A 17,967-nucleotide genomic window follows, 5' to 3' on the forward strand; every position below is an offset into this window, starting at 1 on the left:
GGCATCTATATTTCTAAATACTTCTACACCCCTTTCAGCTTAGTAGCAACGGGGGCACACATTAGAAGCTAAGCTACATCTCTGCTGCGTATGATATATGATGTTATATTTCACATTTCAAAATCTTCCGAGCAGACAGAAAAATTTAGACAATATCTGTATTGCAATCAAAAATATATATTTAATTTATTTGATGGACGTCATCTTTCGGTTTCACATGACTCGCTCACAAAAACCCTTTCACACATTTTCAACAAGTACAGGGTATACAAAGCTAACACATAAGGCAGAAGAACGGCAAAGCGGAAACTTTAAGAAAGTCGCTCACCAGTTTTATGGGGGTGTGTGTGTGTTCGTGTGTGTGTGTGTGCTTGTGTGTGTTTATATGTGAGGGTAGTGGGTGCTAATGAATGCCATTAACCAGCTACAGAAGCAACAGCCACGAGACTGGCTTCAATCTATTTAGTTTTTATTAATGATTATGCATGCGACATGTGGCAGCAACGTTTCAACTGGGAAAACCAAATACTTTCCACAACTAAATGAAACGCGCATTTCGCATTTGTGTGGCTTTCAGGGGAAACTCTTGCTATTTCATATTAAGCAAATGTCATTTACTTGTCGTGTGGCGGACACTATATGAAAACAGCTGCCAGCAGGTACAACTAGGTAAATGAGCGCAGAGTTTCCTTTTTTTGTTGTTTTTTTTTTTTTTTTTGTTTTCTTTAGCTTCACTTTTTGCTGTTAAGTCAATTTTCATTTTCGCACATTTTCCGGTTTGGCACTTTGTGTGCATATCTTGGCAAACAAACATATGAGGTGCCAGGGATGAGAGCAAATGCCTGTTGATAAGACTTAGTGCCAGTCATAAAAAAAAGGAAAACAGTCCAGGCCAAGCCGAAGAGTTGATACACTTAAATGTCATGTTATTGAAGGTATGTTAACATTTACAGTAACAGTAAGAGCAGTAGCTGTAATTCTAAGAGCAATAGCAAAAGAAGTTACTGCAGTGACTTTTATAATAACAGTAGCATAGCCTTAACAGTAGATTTATATGTAACAGCTACTGTTAAATATAATATATAGCAAAATTACAAAAACAAAGGCAATTACTGTAGCAGTATCAACATACAATTTTACCTACTCTCTTCCAAAATTCATTTCGACTCAGCGGCGAATCTTGTCTTCAGATGCCTTAAAAAGTCGAAAAGTATAGGTCTTCTGTAGAGTGTAAAGCCGTGGCGCATAAAAAAGGAATGTTTTTCAAGCGGCAAAGCTAAAAATAAGCGCGTCCTGCAAGCGCAGGGGTGCCTTTGGGTTGGGGGAATCAAATCCCAGAGCGCCACAAAAAAAAAAAGGCAATTGTAAGGCAATTTCAAAGGCGAAATTATTATGTCGCTTTATGTCATTTTTTGTTCCGTTGTTGTGTGTGCCAAGTTTTTCCTTTTTTTTTTTTCTAGCAGCTGACTGAGGCATGGAGGGGAGGGGCGTGGCTCGTTTGTATTTGAAGGCGGTTTGGTTTGGGGGCGTATGCGTGAAAATGACAAAGCAGCTGCGTCAAGGGCAACGCATGCTGCGGCATAAAATTTATTTTCACTGCTGTCCCGACTTGATATGTGGCTTTAAACTGATACCAAAAAGAAAAATGCCGCAAAATTTGTGGCAGACATTTCAAATTCGACATTTAACAGAACGAAAAAAATAACCAACCGAAATAAAATAGAAAAAAAAAAAAAATAAACAACCTGGCAGAAAAGCGAGTTAAACAAATGTGCGGCCTTTAAATGTCTTATTTAGTCGCCGTGTGTGCACGTGTGTGTACCTGTGTGTGTGTGTGTGTGTGCGAGAGGTAGTTCAAATGGGCGTGGCAATACATAAATTACTTTACGCACGAGCTGTCTGATGGCGGGCAAAGAAAAACGAGCCACGATAACAGTCGGCAATTGTGGTTAATATGATTAAGTTAAAGCGACAGCAGTGGCAATTGCAGTAAAAAGGTAAGAGCAGCAGCAGCAGTAGCATCGCTCACAGTAATCAGAAGCAGCAGCAGTTGAAGTTACGGCAGACATGTCAGCAACAGAGCGAAGCAGCAGCAATACGTCAACTGTAACAGTAACAACAATCGCAGTAGTAAAAGCAATTGTTGCAGTAACAGGAGTATTAGTAGAAGCAACTGGTACAGTAGCAGAAAAAATAGCAGTATTGGGCACGGCTGCTGTTACAGTTCACTGTAGCAGTAACTGCAACTAAAGTAGTTAGAGTAAATGTTGCGAAAAGGCAACTGCAGCAGCAAGAATTAATGTAACTGCGGCAGCAGCATCAAACCAGTTGCAGTCACAGTAACTACTGCAGTTAGTGACACTGTAGCAGTTAAACTAACTGTTGCCGTAAGAATCATTGTAGCATTGAGAATCACTAACAGTATTGGTTACTGTAGCAGTAACAACAAGCCACTTGCAGATACATTAACTATCGCAGTGGCTATAGCTGTAATATGTAAAGCAATCCATGCAAAAAATCAACTGTAGCAGTAAGAATCATTCTGACAGTATTAGTTACTGTAGCAGTAACATAAAAAAAGGTTCCGTCTACAGAAGATTTGGTAGCTAGTGCAGCTGTAGCAGTTAAACTAGCTGGGGTAGGAAGATTCATTGGAACAGTATTAGTTACTGTAGCAGTAACATCGACAAAGTTGTATCTACAGTAGCTATGGTAGCTAGGGCAGCTGTTGCACTTAAACTAGTTGCACATACAGTGACTGTGACAGTGTAAAAGTGACAGCTGTAAAAGTTAAGGTAATCGATGCGAAAAGTCAACTTTAGCAGTAAGAATCACTGTAACAGTATTGGTTCCTGTAGCAGTTGCTATTGCTACTGTAGAAATTAAGGTAACTGTTGAGAAAGGGCAACTGTAGCAGTAAAAGTGATTGTAGCAGTATTAGTAACTGTAGCAGTAACCACACATATGTTGCATTGTAACTTAACGTAGCGTCCGCAATAATAACAGCACTAATAACATTTACAGTAGTGGCAACAATTAAAAGCACATCACAGCTGCATATTTAGCTGAGCAGCAACAGCATGAACAACTATTGTCATAACTTAATTACGCACTGCAACTGCACTCCTACCGCAGATAATGGTTAAATTAACAGAAACGCCTTCAGAAAGGCATCCCTGGTGCACCCACTGGTTCCAGCTACTGCCTCAATGCCAGCAGCTGCAATATCAGGCCATTATCATCATCATCATAAATCACCAACTGCAGCACATGCATCACTTTCCACACTTTTCATGCAGCTGCCTTTGTTTGCTCTGGCAATTTTGTAGTCAGTGGTTGAGGTGGCCCGTAACGAGAAGGAAAAGTTGAAGGAGGAGTCGGAGGTGGAACGGCAGGCGGTCCACTAGGCTACTGTCGAATGCAATAAAACAGAGCCAAGAGCAGATCCTTTTGTGTAGCACTAGAGTAGATGACAGAACAACAACAACAACAAGAAAATGTGGTTTAAATGAAGGGCGGCCAACTAGAAGATACCCTGTAACCGACTCTGAACTATTAAATGGGCTGCGTCTAGAAAACCAAAGGTTTAAAACAATAATAATCGATATTGAGCATACTCTGTACTTATCAATATTAAGGAAAATCGATATTGATCGATAAGTATATAAAACGATATTGAATAAATCGAAGATTATCAATATTGAGGAGAAATAACATTATCTATATTGAGGAACGTCATTATTAATATATATGTTAACAAAATCGATGTATATATAGATATTGATAATATTCGATATTTATTAAAACTGTAAAAAATCGTTTATTATCGATACTAAGAAGCATCAATATTTACGATACTGAAAAAAATCTTTATTTGTCGATATTTGAAATTCCCCATTTAATGATATTTATGTATCGATATTTAACGATATTAAGGACATGTGGCAAAAACCTCTTATAAACGTTAAAGATCGACTTGGCATATCTTCCTGATAAGGAATATATAGTTAGTTGCTTACATACGTCACGTACAGACATACATGCGTCACATATATGCCGTCGTAAACTCATTTTATTAGTTACAGAGTATAACAATGAGGCAAGGAGTCAAGGATTCAAGGAACCATGAATAATGTGGCTTGGCCATGCAAAGTGCCGAACCAAAGTCCTCTTTGATAAATGCGCTCAAGAGTCACCTGACTGCCGCAGTAGCAGTAGCGGCAGCAGATGCACAGCAAATTGCTTAATTTGTTAAGGCCACATGCCACATGCCACACACACGTACACACACACACACACACACTGGCAGCATACACGGCGTATGTGGAATTTGTGCAAATGCAACACAAATTCAATTAACTTGCCCTGTGAGCTAACTCAACTGCAGGTGCGGCTGCATCTGCTGCGATTAATTACAAAAGAAAATGTCAAAAGCTACGCACAACTCACCCCCTCCCCCCTCTCTCCATCTCTTTGTGTGTGTTTACGGAAGGGGGAAATTTGTTTGTGTGCGTTGCAAATCTGCTTTGATAAACTTCCCGCACTCGACATAAACTGAAAGGGGGAAAAACGCTTTTAATTAGCCGTTGGCAATGCAAAAGGAATGCCAAGAAAACTCATGGAAACTCGAGAAAACTGCAGAAAACTCAACGTGCATTCAACAATTCCGCATAAAAAAACACAAAAAAACTTTGCCTTCAGTGCGGAGAGCTTATATCAAAAGCATTTTCCATAGATTATGGATTATAATAAGCGAAACTTTTGCCATGCACACATTAATAGGTTGGACAGCATCTTCTATGTGATGTATGTGCGGGCTTGGTATTAGGATAATTATAATATAAATCTTCAACATAGAATATTTGTTTGTCCATTCTTCAATATTATATCTTTTATATTAAATGGCATATTTAAGTTTACATATTTCATACATATAATAAGTATGAGATATAATAAGTATGTTCCAAATTATATGTTGTATGTTATGTTCTATTCTTTGGTTCTAGGCTCTAGACCCTATATTCTGTTATCTGAAGAATTGCATATTGTATTGTTTTCTGCATTCTAAACTCCATTTTTTACTTATATTGATCGTATTCTGTATTCCTAGTCTGTATTCTACGTCTGTATTCTACGTCTGTATTCTATTTTTTATGTATTCGTCATTCTACGTTTTATGATTTATTTTCTTTGTAATATATTTTGTATGCTGCAGCATCTGTTATGTGCTCTATCTCTATCAAAATCTATTTTAATTGAAAGAATTGGTCCGATTATAAAATAACATAGAACATAAATCGCAAGAGCAAATACTGTAATTAGATATGCTTAGTTCTTTGATTTTGCTCGTAATATCACTATTTTTTTTACTTTATGCATTTGACATTCTGTTTGCCAATTATATGGCGCCATTTAATTAAATACGAAGCACATTTTAATCAAATTTCGGTGGCACAAGCGAATGCCAATTAAAACTATCAAGTTACGCAACGTTCGGGGAGGGCTAATTACGTGCGGTCCTTGCAAGGCATATGGCTCAAATAACCAGACCCAATGGATATGTGCGCGTGTGTGTGTGTGTTATGAGTGTGTGCTGTGAGTGTGTGTGCTGCGAGTTTGTCTGTCTTTTGAATGTATATTTGCGGTTCGCCAAAAAAATGCTTTGGCATTGAGTGGCGTGTGTGTCACAGGAAATTGGAGAATTTCGTCGTTGGGCGTCGGAGCAAACCAAAAACACACACACATACACACAGTTTACACACTCACACACACAAGACACACACACACAGTTTACACACGCACACGCATGCATAATTAATGTACTGTGCGGCCTAATTGTCAAGCATGCGAGACCACAGATACACTAGCCGTGTGCGAGCAAGCGGCCCGAGCTGGTGGCACATTTAATTGTTGCCTTTGACATTGCAACAATCTCGAATAACTTGCGGCAACTGGCCGGATTCGGTTGCTATTGGCCCAAAGGCATTAATTGCAAATGCCAGACATGCTTTTGGGCCACAGTATCGATGGGCTATTTAGCAGTTGCTTAAGCTTTGCTTATGGCCAACAATATGACTCATAAAGGGACAATTTTTAAGGCTCATTAAGGAATCTTTTTAAAGCCCTTTCACGGTATACTGTGAATGACAGACTAACTGGTTGACCAACCGAATGACTGACTAACTGATCGACTGACTGACTGAAAAACAGACTAAACCTCTAACTATGTGTTGGCTGTCTGAATTACTGATTGATGACTGATTGAATGTATATAATACTGTTTGTCCCAACAGTCTGACACGTAGATTGATTGACTGACAAACTTATTGACTGACTGAATTATTAAATAATTACTGACAGACTGAACTTCAAACAATTGTTTATCAATGTATATTACACCTTACTGACTAGCACTCAGATGATTGGCTTTATGATTGACAAACTAACTGATTGAATGATTGACTCTCTGATTTTATTACTAGCTTATTGACTAAATCAATTACTGATTGATGACAAATTCACTAACTCATAACCTACCGATTATTGATTGACTGATTGAACCTTAGACAGCTGCTTATTGATCTATATAAAAATGTTTATTCTCAACACGTGAAACACGGATTGACTCACTAACTGGCTGATTGATCTTGAAACAGCTCTCATAAAAAAATTTTGTTCATCTTATACCTTAGTCTATATAAATATTTACAACGACTGGTCTCGATTGATTAACTAATTGAGCAACTCAAGATCCCAAAACCTACTAGGTAGAAATCTTGAGCAAAACGTTCTTAATGTGATAAAAAACGTGGCGTTTGTCAGCTTCAAACTTCTTTTCAATGATTTTTGTGACGTGTTTCACATTCTTTGCAAAATCCACCCCCACGGAAAGTAGCGGAAAAATGAGTGATAAAAACTTGGTCCGAGCAAAGCCGAATCATATCCGCCATTATACACATATAAACCCATTTACCCCTCATTGGGTTAACCCCTCTCTCACGATGGCGGTTAACATCTTGCTTTGAACTTGAAAGTCACCTTGCGTTTTGATGCGTTTCTTGACGCCAATCAAGCGACGGGTTGTCTCTGGTATGCGACGCCCTTTGAAGGGGTTCACCCAGATGGGGCTGCCAGATTGTCGACCAGGGGGCTGCGGAGGGGGCTGACGTCTAGTGGGTGGCGCTTTGTTTGGCTTTATCATGTCAAACAACAAAGATGGCAAGAGACCTTGTCGTTGTCGTCAACAACATGCAGTCTCTGAACATTGTTGCAAATTACAAGAAAAATTCGAAAACGGCTGAATGCACACGGCTCGTTGGGAGAGGATGGTGAATGGAGAGGAGGGGAGGAGAGTATGGGTAACCGAACTCCTAACGTTGCCAGACGTTCAGACGTTTCCAAGCGGTTGACTGCGCTTAAAGTTCATTTCACTGACTTTTCCAAGGGCCATAATAAAAATACGTTTTTCAGTCTTTTCTCTCTGTTTACTCTTTCATTTGGCTTTGGGTTTGGCATTGGCCTTTATGATGGCCAAGTTAATTGTTTGCATTCACGGCGCTTTGGTCAAGGACCTGGCAGCTTATTTGCCAGCCACAACAACACACACATACAAACACGCACACTGCAACTGATGAATGCATTTTGCCGCGCATCGCAATTAAAAATGCATTTTTCTGCTGCATTTTTTTCACCCATTTCAAGCTTTTGTTGGTTTAAATGTATGTTAATTAAAAATCAGGTGGGCCACTAAACACTATGCTTTGAGCATAAAATGCATGAGGAGCTACTTAAATCGCATGGCTGAACATGAGGGTAATGCAGCGAAATATATTTAAATATGGCTAATACAACTGCGCAAATGTTAAATAGAACTTGGAAACTATTTTCGATGTAAAAGGCTTTGAGAATTCTTTATGGAAACAGGAACAGTCTTTCATGAATTCTTCATGGAATATGGATTGATTTTTATATGAAAGCCAACTTTATGGTATGCAGAAACTCGTTGTGAACTGAGAAAAAAGTATTCATTAGTTCGATTAACATTTCAAACCAATTAACGATATGATATATAAAGCTGGCTTTTTTCAGTTTCTGCTTTAAGTCTTGGCTTGTCACAATATTTCAGAATATTAATTTTATATTCATTTCAATTAAAAAAGCCTCATTGACTGTTCTTTTAAAAATTAGATAGTCTCTATCTAATTAGCAGCTACCATTCCTCAAAATATTCTTAATTTTGAACCAAAGTAGTTATGGAAAATAAATACATCTCCTGATTCGTCTCGACTGTTGACTCGTCTGTTGATATTGATCAAGAGTTTATGTATGCATTTTTAAGACTCAAAATTGCTTTCGTGTGTACATAACATACTTTGCTATATGTTAAAAATACCCTTGGCTAGATTTGCAGCATATTATAAGTTGCCTCGCAGCAGAAACCTGTGCGCGACGCCTTTTATACTAAGAGCGTATATAATCAAATATCAGGCATATATATATATATATATAGCAGACATATACATATACACACATCTATATAGAAATACATATATACTTTTAACATTTTCTGTTCAGTTGAATAACTGCGGCGACCGCGTTGTCAACAATACGTTAAGCAGGATTAGCGCCCCACGCATTGCGCTTTTTGCTTAGACGTCGCGGCAACAGCAGCAACAACAATTACGCGAGTGTCGACAACAGCAACAAGGTGGCAACAGCAACAACAAGAGCAACAACAACAACAACGGCGCGTATACGCTTTAGATCTTTGCGTACTTTGCATATGTCTTTAATAAGGGCTTAAAAGCGTAAAAATGGCAAAATTCGAAGGCTAAGACAAAAGGCGCAGGCCTGTTGCTGCGGGCTGAGTGCTGTGCAATGGTAGAGACGGTGGGAGTGGGAGGGGGGCACACAGTTAGTTATAGATACAAGTAGCTCTCGTCTTGACAGCTTTGTTTTCGCACATTCTGTTGTGGCAGGCGGCGATGCTGGCCCCGCAGGCAACCTGCGAGAGAGAGAGAGAGAGTAGGGCGGATGAGGGTAGCAGCTGGGGCGGGGGCCGGTTGGCACAGTTGGCATTGTCAGCTGCGCAAAGTTTTTAATTAAAATAACCGAGCAATAAAACAGCGCAACAAAAATGCTGCAAAAATAATGGCGGCGGTGGCAGCAGGAAATGTTGCCGCCAGCAAATTGCCAATGACAATTTCTTATATGGGAGCAACACATCACGTATACGCCGCGTGCAACAGTGTGGCCCAGTAGCAATGTCCTTGTTAATGGCATTTGGCTCAAAAAAGGGCGAAGCAATTAAAATTTAACAGCACTTCAGCTGTAAACTCGAACGACCTGCTCCCAAAAGCAGTTGCTGCTGTTACTGTTGTTGCTGGTCAAAAGCAATGGCCATGAACTTTGCCCTGTGCACTTGGGCAATGGCAAGGGTTTGGTTATTCGCAAAGGTCGCTGAATATTTATTTAAGACTTACGCTCGAATTGACAAACGTTTTTGAGACTCAAACAATGACTCAGCAGCGGCAACAGCGACAGCAGTAACAAACAGCATGACGCTAGCAAAAACAGAAGTAGCAACAACACCAACAGCAGCAAAAGGAGCAGCAACAGCAACACTGGCGACAGCAAAAAAAAAATGTAACAGCAATAGCAACAATGTTGTTGTCAATGGGCAAACAAAAGCACTTGCAACAGCAACAGCAGATGGGTTGACAACAGCAACAGTAGCAACAACAGCATATTGGCAACAGTAACAACATCAGCCTGAGCAGCCGCACACCAGCAACAGGAACAATAGTACCAGCAACAATAACATAAACAACAGCAACAGCAGTACCAATGTCAATCATAACAGAAGAATAACAGCGGCAGCAACAACATAAGGTTGCCACAGCGACGGCAGCAATAACAAAGGCAACAAGAGTAACAGCAGCAAGCACAACTGCAACAACAGCAATTATAACGTAAGCCATTACAAAGACAACAGCAATAGTTGCATCAACAGCAACAGCTCCAGCAGTACCTGCTTTAAAAGCCAACTAAAGCCACACCCAGGCGACAGCAACAGCTTAAATAGATGCAGCAGCAATGTCTATACGAGTCACAGCAATAGAATTAGCAACAGAAGTAACAACAGAAAACGTATCACTAACAGCAGCACCAAGCAGCAGTAGCCACAATTGAAACAACAGCAGCAATCAAAAAGGCATCAGCAATTGTTGCTACCACAGCAACACTTTCAGCAAATATAACTACAACTATCAGTAGCAGGTACACAAAAACAAAAAGCACAGTAGGCACGGCAACAGCAACACTCTGAATTGTATCAGTAGCAATCTCTATAATAGCAACAACAGAAGCAGCAACAATTACAGAAATAGTACTTAGCAAAAAAGAAAAAGTATCAATAAGAACAGCAGAAACAACGGCAGAAAGTCCCAACTGCAATAACAGCAGCAACAATTACTAAGGCATCAGCAATAGTTGCAGCAACAGCAGCAGCTTCAACAACAGCCATATCGATACCACCTTAAAGAAGCAATAACAGTAGCAGCAGCAAAAGCAGCAGCAACAGAAGCTACAGTATTAGCAACAGCGGCAGCAACAAAGGCAGCAATCGGCAAACTAACAACTTTAACAACAGCACCAACAATTACTGAGACATGAGAAATGGTTCCAGCAACAGCAAAACGTCCAGCAGCAGCAACTGTATCGATAGCAACTTTAGGGAGATAAAACGAATGGATGCAGCAGCAGCAAAGTCTACAAAAAGACAACAATAGCAGTAGCAATTGTAGCAGCAATAGCAGCAAGAGTATCAGCAGCAGGAACAGCAGCAATCAGCAGGAATGACGACCGTGACAACAACAACAATAGTTGCAGCAGCATCAACTATATCGATAGCAACTTCAAGGAGCAACAAAAGCAACAGTTTGAATGGGAAAGCAGCAGCAGCAATATCTTCAAAAGGCAGCAACGGCAGCAGTACACAAAAACCAGCAAAAATAACAACCATAGCCACAACTTCAAAAACAACAACTACATCAATGGCTAGGGCATCAGCAATAGTTGCTGCAACTGCAACAGCAACAGCTTCAGCAACTATATCGATAGCTACTTAAGGGAGCTAAAAAGGAAACCCAACAGCAACAGTTTAAACAGACGCAACAGCAGCAATAACCTCAAATGCGACAGCCGCAGCAACAACAACATTCCCAGCAACAGCAGCGAAAATATCTCTACAAGCAGCAACAGCAGCAAACGCCGCCAACAACAACAGCAACAGCTCATTAAAAAACCATAAATCAAATTGCAAGCTGCATAATGAACAATTTTTGCTTTACTTTCTTTTTTTTTATTTGTATAAAACTTATTAAAAACGCGACTAAAGAAATTTCACAGCTTGTCGGAGAATGCGTAAAAAATGATGCGTCGCGTAGCAGGCCAAGAGCTGAGCTGTGCTGAGCTGTACTGTGCTGAGCTTTACATCAAGATTGATTGATGACACGACGTGTCGCCTCAGCGCCTCAAAAGTATGCAAAAGCGAAATTGTGCATGTGGGGCGGCAGAACAAGGGTCCCAAAAATGTGGGCGTCATTGATGGGCGTGTCATGACCGGGCCCACAGTTGTAAGGACAATGAAAAAGGCATTAAAATGCGGTCACTCGAGAGGGAAAATGGTGAAAGCTCTGAGCTGTGAGCTGAGAGCTGAGAGCTGAGTTGTTGTATTGTGGTTTTGTGCGTGGGCTCTGTGTGCCTGTGTGTGTGTGTGTGAGTGTATGTGTGTTTGTGTGTATGTGTAGCTTCTGCCCAAGGGTCTCTCCCAGCGGCAGAGCAACAGCAGCAACAACAACAAGAGCCAAGAGCCTGAATAACAAATAGCATTTTTGATATGAATAGATGACTAAATTTGTCATAGTTGATTGACCGAAAAATTGTGCAGGGTATACGCCAAAGAAATGCCAAGGCATGAATTGAAATTTTCAATTGAAATTTTTTCTATGAATAACGCTAATTGGGTATGTAAATTTGTTTAAGAACTTGCTCTTTTGAATGTCAGGAATCAAGTATTGAATCAGAAAACTATTTTGGCTATGATTCGATTTGAAACGGGTTTTTGTATCTCCTAATTTATCCTGTGCATAAGCCGAATTAAGCAGCCAGTGTTGTAAAACTGTGAATGACTCCAATAATAATAATAATAATATTTTAAGAGGCCGTTTGCAATTTCATTTGTGCAGTTCCTTGAGTTTACTTATGTTTACTTATTGGAGCCTAGATTGCACCCAATTGTTATTTCTAAAATTAGGAGAATGTTTTTATATTGAATCAATTTAAAAGAATTCTTCAAAATAAATCTGTTTAAACTACCAGAGGTTTTGCTTTTTCGATATGCCAAAAAAAGAAGTTGTATCTATAGTTCTTAAAGATCTTTGTCAGAATATTTGGATTCAAGTGTTTCTTAGACTTGATTGTGTTTTATGTTGACAGCTGCTGAAAAATTAATGAAACTCGGTTCATTTTATTAACTGCCGGGCACACGTAGCGTGCTGCATGATAAATGAAAGTTGTTGCTGTTGTTCCTTTTGTTGTTGCTGTTATTGTTGTCGGGGTGCGGCATATGAATTATGCATAATTGTTGTCACTTCCAGCCCCCAAAAGAGCTGCTGACCAAACGAACACAAAAACATTTCCGGCTGCCTACAGGCGTGCGTGTGTGTGTGTGTGAATATATAAATATATATGTGTGTGTGTATCAGTGTGTGTTATGGTGCTAAATATTTGCTGTGAATTGCGACACTTTCGACCGAAAAGAATTTAAGCAAAGTTTTTAAGTTTATGGCACATTTGATGCCGCTTGCAATTTTCATACGCACCACAAAAGCCGCACCAACAATTTGATGGCACCTCAATTACGAGGTGGGGGAAGGGCTGCGCTGCGCTGCGGTGCGAGGGGATGGTAAGCGCCTGGCGTTAAGCTCCTTCAGTTGTGCCAAGGGTTTTAGATCCTGTAGCTAGGCTACATGCTTCGCTGTTGCCATATGCCGGGCACGTATCGACATTCGACGGCAACTGCAAGAGATAAAAGCGAGATGTATAAAAAAATAAATATATATATATTTGTATATATATATATATATATATATAAATCGCGCTAGGCAATTACGTTCGAGTGATGCCTTTCTAATTTAGAGCTTAATTTGTGCGGATTTAAGGCACTCGAGCTAGAAAAATGTTTAGAGCATGGATATTTGTCTAGCTAGGCAGGTGGGCAACAGCAACAGCAACAACAACAACAATTTGCAACACTTTAAGCGCGCCGAGTCACGTTACGTATACGCCCCCGGTTGGCGTGCACATAAATTTAATGCTCCACGTCTAAGCTGTATCTGTGTGTGTGTGTGTGTGTATGTGTGTGTGTTCGTGTCTGTGTTTTTGGGTTTCTGTGTGCTATATATATTTTTTTAGCCAGACAACAAACCAGCCACAGTCGCAGTTGTCGTTTTAACATTTCCGCCCAACTTGCATGAGTTTCCGTTTCCGTTTTGCTGATTTTACGCACTTAAGTTCACCCGCAGCTGTGTCCACTGTAACTGCGTGTGTGTGTTTTTTTTTTCTTGTTTTTTATGCCATTAATTGCCCCGGCTTTTGGTACCCCCGGGCTGCCCACGCCTGCTTGTCCGGCCCGTAAGCAGGTGAATTGCGTATTTTTTTTTTCTCTCTATTTATTTACTTCTTTTTTTTGCTGATTTTGGGTCATTTGACTACATTTAATGTGCGCTACAAATTGATTTCGGGGCACAAGCAATCAGCCATTAGGGAATCAAAGAAATCAAAACTTTGACTTAATAAAAAGGGCGCCATGTCCTGCAAAGTTCCGGGCACAAAAAAAAATGTTAGCTGTTTGCGAATTACGTTTACAATGACATTTTGAAAACTTTTGATTGAATGAATATCATTTTTCGTTTGTCTTCGGCTTTCGCTGCCTAATCTTTGATTATTTGGCAACATCATTAATCTTCCTTATGCTCTTTAAATATTTATTTTGTTTAAAGTAGAGATAAAATATGCTCTGTTTTTTCTTTAGTTTAAAATTATTGAAGTTATAGAATAATATAAATATAATATAGAAAAATAATATGATAAAATCATAACAAGGTTTAGGTATGGAAAATAAAAAAAAGCATTCTGGCAATAGATTTCTCTAATACTTAAGCTAAGCTCAAGCAAAGCTTTAAGTCCAATTTGAGTAAGTTATAATGTAAAAATATAACCCTAGCAAGAACTTGCAAACAACAAAGGTACCTGGTACTATTAGCCTCATAGACTGCTTTATATTATATATTAATACAACCTACTCCAACCATTTTCAATGAACATAAAAGACATGTTAGAGTATGGCTCGTAAAAGTAAATAAAATGCGCTTTAATTTTGATTGGAAGTCAAAGCGAGGTTCATAAATGTTAGCTGAAACACAGATATGCACAAGTACGATGTCGCTTTAGTCTGGTTTTGTAGCTCAGCTGGGGACAAGCTTTGAATTGACAGCACACAAAGTCCGATGAAAGCCACAGAAGCAGCAGCAGCAATAGCCTGTCAACAGTTGTTGTTGTCGTTGCTGTTGCTGCTGTTGTTGTTGCTGCTGTTGCATATGCCACAGCGAATATGCGGCATGGTCAAGAGACAAGAGCCCAACAGAGCAAGAAGCAAGTGCAGAAGCTGCTCGCTTGCTGTCAGTGCCAAGTGCTGCAACAATGCAAATGGAAATGTGCAGCAAGTGTACAAGTGTGTGTGAGTGTGAGTGAAGTGAGTGTGTGTGGGCGAGTGGGTGTGGCATAAAGTGAAGCCCGAAATGACAAAACTGTCAAAGTGTCGACTCGACGGCAACGTTCGTTTGCCTTTGGTCAGATTGCCCGGTGACTGGCGACTGGCGACTGCCACCTGCCAGCTACACATGAAATCTCTGCCTCTCCGCCCTCCCTCACACCCCTTCTCCTCCTCTCTCTATTCGTAGCTCACTTGGCTGACCAGCTAAATGCCATTTTTAGCTGTATTTGTGCTAAAAGCTTTGTTAATGGCAGCGTCAATATTTTCCAGGCTTTAATAAAAAATGCTGAACGAAAAAAAATGAAAGCAAATTTGGTAAGGGAAATGAGAAAAACGTTGCGGCAAATAAATGCGAATACATTGTGTGCATTTTGACGAATGAAATTGAATATGTAGGGCACACACACACACACACATACACACAAGCACACACATATGCATAAATGATATGTGGCCAAAAGCTACATAAATTCATTTGCCACAAGCCAAGAGCTAAACAGAGACAGAGAGTAAGAGTGAGAGGGAATGAAAACAGAGACGGGCAGAGACTAAATGAAATCGTAACCCTTTTTTTTTTTGAACACTGACAAACACAGACAAGTCGAGCCCCCTGAATACCTCTGACCCCCCCCCCCCCCCCTCCTGCCCCCTTCACACGCTGCACAGAACAAAAACTTTTGGTTTTAATTCAGGCGCATTGTGTTATTAAATGAGCCAATATGGAAATAGGAAAAACTAGGCTAATGACTTTGCCTACAGGTGAATTTTCGTAATTTGTGAAGCTCTTCAATTTATTGCGTGTGGTCAAGTTATCTTGAATAAAAAAAAGTGAAGAAAGGTTCTTCAAACAAAAACTTGTTTTACAACCACTTCATCCTATAGAGTATCTGGCTCTTTACATATACAAATATATATCTATGATTCCGATATTTCCTATGGCAGCTATATGATATACTGGTCCAATGTTGATACGATTTTTCATGTATATAAGGAGCATACTCAAACTCTGATATCGCTATTTGGTATAGTGTCTCGAACCAGCCGATGCCATCATATGCATTGCATACAATTCATATATGGATCTTTAAAAAGTTTTATGACTTAAGAGAGTAATTTTCATAGAAAGAGACAGACATCAAATATTGCTGTTGATGCTGATCTGGAATATATATACAGCCGGATATGGCTACTAATGCTCATCACAAATATATAAATACTTTTTGGAGTGAAAATATGATGATCTTAGCCTTAATTAGCTCTCAATCTAAAGCAACATGATTTCTCTTAATATTCTATTTCTATGTAAGCAAAAAGTGTAAAAAGTGAACATTTTTAAATTAATTTAAAGCACAACAAATAGAGCACAATTTTTTTATTGTGTAACACAAGAACTCAGCGGCAACTACGTGGCAGATTCTAGAGTTAAGTCCTTGCTAGTCCTGTTGACTGTTCGCTGTTGCCTTTCGCTCGCATTTGCACAATATAATTTTACACATGTGTGTGCGTGTGTGTGTGTGTGTCTGTGTGTGTGTGCTGTATTTTTGGTATTTCGAGCACGTAAAACATCAACGCATAAATACAAAACATGCAACGTGCGGGACAAAAATCGAAGATGCGCGTAGCAACAGCAGCATTAAAGCTGCCACAGAGAGCTGAATTGTTGCGACTGCATGATTGATTGATTGACTGATTGATTGATTGAGCCAGTGTCACAACTGTTTAATCCCACACATTTCGATTGCTCTTCCAAATAGATTTAAGCTGCATTTTAATTAAAAGTTCATCAACAGTTTTCCAGCTAAATGCTTAACCCGAACTTTCATTCATGGAATTTTCGTATAATAATTGCAATTTTCGAGCATAAATGGAATCATAAAAGTGAAAGTAAAATATTTTGCTTTCGCAAAAAATTAAAATCAAAATGCCAATCTCTTAAGAGCATTTCATAATGATATCGTAAATACTTTAAAATTTGCTTTGCTTTTCCACGAATTTCAATTCTAATGACTTTCCATGCACAATTTTATGAAATAATCGCTTCAGGCGGCAAATAATTCTTTGAAAATCATAAAAGCAAGCGCTTGCTTTAAAAAAAAGGCAAGAATAAATGCCTATTTCGGCAAAAACTACTCAAGTTATAATTGTATGCAATCATTTAGTGGCTTCTACTAACTCAAATTAGAGAACAATTATATTTAAGTCCTATTTGCATTAATAATAAGCACAGTTTTTTAAGGAAATTTCTTGTTTTACCTTAAAATTGTCAATTAATTGTTTTCTTTATCTCAATTTTTCTATTTTTTCAAACAGACTTTTGTTATTTAAATGCAGCCTATGCTTATATTACATTTTCTTAACTAATTCAAGTACTTATTTATTTGCTGAAGAGCAAAAAGCTTTGCAATGCCAATTGAGAGCAGTTAAAATAAATATAAACAGTCTAAGAGTTCAGACGCTTTATTACTTAAAGTAAACGCTTTAAAACCTCGAACCTGATACAAAAGGTTGCCCCTGCCCGGTTATATAACATTTTTTATTGGTATTCCTGACGCTTTTGGCCGCCTTTTGCATATGTGAAAATTCAATTCGTTATAATTTGAAAATTTCGTTTTACGTTATGGAAATGCGTACGATAAGCCGCAGACGACTGCCGAAACAGAGTAGCAAATAAAAGGGGGAGTTGTTGAACGGTGGAGGCGTGAGAGGGGGCGCGATGAAAAGCAATTTGTGGCAGCTTAAATGTCAATGCGAGCTACGGGCAACGGTTGAGCATTAGTTGTTGCTGTTGGGAGTTGTTTTTAGTGTTATAGTGTCCATATGCTAAGCACCAGGTGATGTCTATAAATAGCCAAAACACGTCTTGGCCATTTTTAGACGTTGGCCACATTTCCTGGAGGCGTGTCGCGTGGCTGTGCTGGAGCCAACACACACACACACACACAAGCACACAGACTCGCACGCATAAAAATAAAGTTCTGTTTGTGCAGCTAAAAACAAATTGCAAACAATAAACAGAGCTGCCAACCTACGCCAAAATACACATGTATGCCATAAATATACACACACACACACATCCACGCTCAGCTGCCGGAGGACATTTGCCTGTGCCGCAGTCAGGTGGCAAGAAAAAT

The 17,967-nt window shown here is 39.3% G+C and overlaps 1 protein-coding gene across 3 annotated transcripts in view; it reads right to left on the minus strand.

Moving 5' to 3' along the window:
* The window catches only part of unc-13-4A (BAI1 associated protein 3), a 106,044-nt gene that overhangs the window by 39,189 nt on the left and 48,888 nt on the right, over positions 1-17,967 (minus strand). For 2 of the 3 annotated variants that reach the window (XM_015175470.3, XM_032434619.2), the window contains exon 4: positions 12,885-13,080. The exons of the other annotated variant lie outside the window; for it this stretch is intronic. The gene's annotated coding sequence lies outside the window, so the exon portion shown is untranslated. The remainder of the gene's footprint in view (positions 1-12,884; positions 13,081-17,967) is intronic. 3 annotated transcript variants of the gene reach the window in all.

Source organism: Drosophila virilis, chromosome 3 (genome assembly GCF_030788295.1).
Source record: "Drosophila virilis strain 15010-1051.87 chromosome 3, Dvir_AGI_RSII-ME, whole genome shotgun sequence".
NCBI classification, from domain to species: domain Eukaryota; kingdom Metazoa; phylum Arthropoda; class Insecta; order Diptera; family Drosophilidae; genus Drosophila; species Drosophila virilis.